Source organism: Petaurus breviceps, unplaced genomic scaffold, assembly GCF_028583685.1.
Source record: "Petaurus breviceps papuanus isolate PSGF00001 unplaced genomic scaffold, PetGlider_PUasm1.0 138, whole genome shotgun sequence".
Taxonomy (NCBI): domain Eukaryota; kingdom Metazoa; phylum Chordata; class Mammalia; order Diprotodontia; family Petauridae; genus Petaurus; species Petaurus breviceps.
The window spans coordinates 7,627,428-7,632,688 of record NW_027185694.1 but is presented as its reverse complement, the minus strand read 5'-3'; the positions used below and the strand labels follow the sequence as shown (position 1 = coordinate 7,632,688).

Below are 5,261 nucleotides of genomic sequence, written 5' to 3'. Positions count from 1 at the left end.
CTATAGTATACCCACACCTGGCATATTATAGGCAGCTATCATCATTTTACCTCAAGGAACATATAAAAGAACTGGAGAATATCCAGAGAAGGGAAAATAAAGAGTTCAAGGTGATAAGCAGACTGTTATATTGGGGGAAAATCCCTGAAATTAATGTTTCTTCTGGAGAAACATTTCCAGTCTAGAAAGGCCAAGGACAGTTATCATCAAGAATTACAGAAACATGGGGGCCGCGGGGGCGGGGAGGGGGGCGCCGCGGGGGCCGGCCCGGGGTATCCGGCTGCGCCCCCCGACCCCCCACGTCCGCCCTCCCACAGATGCCCGGAGTCACGGTGAAGGACGTGAACCAGCAGGAGTTCGTGCGGGCCCTGGCCTTCCTGAAAAAGTCAGGGAAGCTGAAAGTCCCTGAATGGCCAAGCATAAGGAGCTGGCGCCCTACTATGAGAACTGGTTCTACACGCGAGCGGCCTCCACCGCCCGCCACCTGTACCTCCGTGGCGGCGCCGGCGTGGGCTCCATGACCAGCGCAACGGGGTCATGCCCAGCCACTTCAGCCCGGGCTCCAAGAGCGTGGCCCGTAGGGTCCTGCAGGCCCTGGAGGGGCTCAAGATGGTGGAGAAGGACCAGGACGGGGCCGGAAACTGACACCTCAGGGACAGAGAGCCCTGGACAGAATTGCCGGACAGGTGGCAGATGCCAACAAGAAACATTAGGACAAACCACACCAGATTCATTAATAAATTGCCTTGTTCTTAAAAAAAATAATTACAGAAACAAACATCATGTGTTAAAGTAAATATGAACCAGTTCACCAAGTCCTAGAATACTACTAGAAAAGTACACACCTCAAAGCTGGAATGAGAAACATTCGGAACAAATTAAAGGTATTGTTTCCTAGAACAGACATTAAATTTAAGGAAATTATTAACACCCCCCCTCCAAAGTGATACAAAATGGCAAATAGTTTCTAAAACAACAGTCTTAGAATTAAAGTTATAGATGTCATAAGCATAAGAGAAAAGAGGGTATGTTGATGTATATACCAAACTTTGAAGGTGGTTCCTTTCTTAACAAATCCCTTGGTATGTGTTAAGACTAGATAGAGTAAGATACCGGCCCAATTCATTCACATTTCTATTCCCAAACATGATTTATTAAATCAGTGGTTTCTCAAGTCTGGTTTTATAATATCCTTAGTCTATCTCTAATCATCGCAAGAAAGTAAGAAAACTATTATAATTCCTTTTAAATATAAAAATAAGTATCTGCCAGACACTTTTTAGGATAAATGACATGAAGTCTAGTAAAAGGCATTGAGTGTCATACTCCAAAAAAAAAAAAAAAACCTGGGAAGCACTGTTAAACTGTAAGTTAATATCTCCTCATGCCAAGAAAAAATATAGTAAGTAATATTTCCAATTTATAAAGCAGTTTAAAAATCACAAAGTGCTATGGATACACTATCTTATCACAAACAATAGTGTGAAGTAATTTTTATTCCTATCTTCACTTTATAGGGAAACTAAGACTCAGAGAGTCTCACAAAGATTATCATGATGTGAAATGGAGATAGCATAGGTAAAATGTTTTGTAAAGCTTAGTAATACATAAAATCTGTAATTATAATCACCCATTAGCTCTTTGTGGTATCAATCATCAGTTGCTGGGTGCATTCCAAGTAGAATCAGGAAAATGAGAGAACCAGACAGACAGATTTCTAGCACCGACATTTTATAATCTTGACCTTTGGTCCTTTATCATCCGTTTCCTATCAGATATTCTAAACTGAATGCCCCTGAGACATCTCAAGCTCAACAGGCTTTAAAAACCCTCATTATCTTTTCCCCAAAACCTACCCCCCTTCCAAACTTTCCTTTTGCAATCAAAGACACTATCATTCTCTCCAGTTTCCCAGGTTTGTAACCTCATTTTGGAAGCCTTGATGCCTAAGTCTCATTTACCCCACATATCTAATCATTTGCCAAATTTTGCTGTTTCTATCACCACAGCATCTATGGTATCCATCCTCTTTTCTCTAGTCACAATTTACCACCTTTATTCATTCCCTCATTGCCTCACACCTAGATTATTGCTCTCTCTGACTCAATTTTCTCCCCAATCTAGTCCATCTTCCCCATTGTTGCCAAAATAATTTTCCTAAAACATTGATCTAACCATATCATGCCCCCACTCAGTAAATTCCAGTAGCTCCCTATTTCCTTTATGATAAAAATACAAACTCTTCTGTTTAAATTTAAAGCCCTTCACAACCTGGCCCCATAAGATCCTTTTAGTATTATTATACCTTGCTCTCCCTTTAAACTGTTTTTCTTTTCCATAACACTTCATTTCCCATCTCTGTGCCTTTGCTATGGCTGACCTCCAGACCTGGAATAGACTTTTTTCTCATTTCTGCCTCATGGATTCCTTCTCTTCCTCCAAGATGCAGCTCAGCCTCCATCTTCTGCATGAAAACTTTCCTGATTGCCCTCTACCAAGCACTACTGTTCTCCCACCCAAATTACCATACATTTAACTACTTTGCTTGTATTTGTATTTATTCTCTTTGCATTATTCATCTACATTTTTACATGCACTTGGATCCCTTTAGAATATAAGCTCCTTAAGAGGAAGGATTTTTTCATACTTTATATTCTCAGGCCTAGCACAATGCCTGGCACATAGTAGATACTTAATAAATATTTGCTGATTGATTAATCCTATGGGACTTTCACAGGAAGCGTGTAATTAAGCATCCAATGAAAACAGTTTCATGGGTCATGAGCACTGAGAATTCAGAGAATAAGATCATTTAGGATCTAATCTAAGTCACTTTATTCAGGAAATGGACTTTGAGATGGGCTTCAAAAGATGGGTAAGATTTGTTTGGATGGAGAAAAGAGGGGTGGGTCTTTGAGTTGAAGAGAAAAATCTGAACAAAGGCACAAAGACAAGAAAGGTCAAATATATTTCTTGGAGAATATGGGATTTCTCTTCTATTTCACATTCTGCTCAGCTGACAAGGGAACCACCTCCACACTCTTTCTGCTGAGCCTTCATGTTGCAGTTGACTGAAATCAGGTTATAATCCAGGATCAGGTGGGCTGGCCTAGGTTGGAAATAAAAGATCCAGCTATGGAGTGAGGCAGATGCAGTTTGCATGAAGTAAAACTGGAAATTGGGATCAGGTTGTCAAGCCAAGGTCGCCAACCTTGAAGCCAAGGAAACAGCATGCTTTGGGCCATTAAGTAGCTGGATGCACCTGAGCTTCATTCAGTTGATAAGCCCCAACCATCTGGTTCCCTAAGGGTTCTGAACCAATGATCCATTGTTCTTTGCTAGATAAATGATTAATTAAAACCTACCATATCTCATTCAAGTGCAGGGCCACCCTTAACCATCTTTAAAAACCAAAGGAGTTGGGTGATTAAAACCAGGTGACCCCTTTAAAATATAGTTGTGACCATAAGCTCACTTTCCCAGGAATCTCTAGCTATTCATCTGACCAACTATCATATGAACATATATGAGTTTTGGTCAGTTTCTGGCTTCTCTTCTTATTACTAAGCTCTTGACATTGACTTCCCCAGGATCTTTTCCTCATTCTTTTTTGAACCACATTTGAGCCACAACTTTCTGACTCTCTCCCCATCTTGTCTGCTCTCTTGGTTATCATTCTCATCTTCCTCCAAAATTAGAAACTGGGCTTATATCCCAGGGTCCACAGCTTTGATTGATAAGCTTTTTGCCTTAAGTTGCACAGGACTAGGGCCTCCACACCAGTGTCCGTTCATGTACTGTCCCCAAACCAGATATATACTCTCCCTTTTCTATTGCCTTTTTGTGTGTGGTCTTCCCCCATTGTAATGTAAGCTCTTTGAGGGCAGAGTTCAGAGTTGTGCTGAAGTTAGCTCATTCTGGCTGTAAAGGACCAATTATTAAAATTTTAGTGTATTTACATCTTAGAAATCTGCAAGTGCTACAAATCATGGATTTGATTTGGTTTTTGTTGTTTATTGTACAAATCAATGGTGTCAAACTCAAATAAAAACGGAACCACTAAACCAAAAATTAGGGTTCCTCCTGGTCACATTGACTTAGAAAACCACATATGAACATTATTTATGCCCTATTGTATTTTCATTTATTTTATTAAATATTCCCCCAATGTATTTTAATCTGGTTCAGATGCTCTATAATATTGCAGGCAATAATCGGGCCCACAGGCACCCATTAAAACCTCTGTTCTAGACTTAAGAAAATGATAGAGAAAAAGTTAATAAAGCAGGTAAAGCTTAAAAGTGCATCATTTCCCCTCCCCCATTGCCCGCCACTCCAGAGTAGATTGTTAAACATTTGACATTACACTCCTAGCAGGAAATATCTTGCTTCCTTATATTTGTGTACCCAACACTTATAACAGTGCCTGGCACAAAGAAATATCTTGATACTATACATATATCTTATGCATTTCTGAGTTTTTAAACTTTTTCTATGTCATCTGCTGCTTAACAAATGTTTTATCTCTCTACTTATTTTACTTCCCAACTCTTCCCAAACAGCCTGAAGAGTAGAGTAGAAAAGGTACTTGTAATGGTAATGGGATTTGAAGATCTTCCATGCCCCTTGTATTGCCAAGCTAGCAGGTACAAGTTCATAACTGTGTCAAGTATTGAGACTCGGAACTTGTGAATCCCGTAGTGGGATGAACTTGCTGATGTGGCAGAAAAGGGTGGGGCAGGGAAGAGATTTTGAGAACAGAACTGGTGGTGGCAGAACTTCTTCTGAGAACCAGCCAGAACTTCTGCTGAGGACTTCTGATGAGAACTTCCAGGAACGAGAACTGCTGGGAGAGAGCAGCGTGGAGGTTGAACTGCTACCATGAGTGAGGAAAGGAGTATCTTTGCCTGAGGGATCCTATTTTGTTTTGAACGCTTCAGAATGTGGGTATTCACTGCATTAACTGCGTGTACTGATTTCATGGCTACTGTAATAACTTTAACTTTCTGGTTTGGGGACTAGGCTTTCTGGTATTTGAATAAATGCTTTGGCTCTGTCCTCCATATGGAGTGCCTGTTACATTTTGTGATTCATAACTACACCAGCATATTTATAGTCACCATGAGCATTATGGATATTGCATTATTGTAACAGTGCTAGACAGGTAAGATATGGGTTCAGATCCCACAGTTGTGTGTCCTTAAGTCCATTTACACCCCCTGAGCCTCGGTTCCCTAATTTGTAAGATGGCAACACTACCT

General features: G+C 40.6%; 1 pseudogene; it reads left to right on the top strand.

The window, feature by feature from the left end:
* Positions 1 to 315: 315 nt before the first annotated feature.
* On the top strand, positions 316 to 765 carry LOC138143259 (small ribosomal subunit protein eS19 pseudogene; annotated as a pseudogene).
* Positions 766 to 5,261: the final 4,496 nt, after the last annotated feature.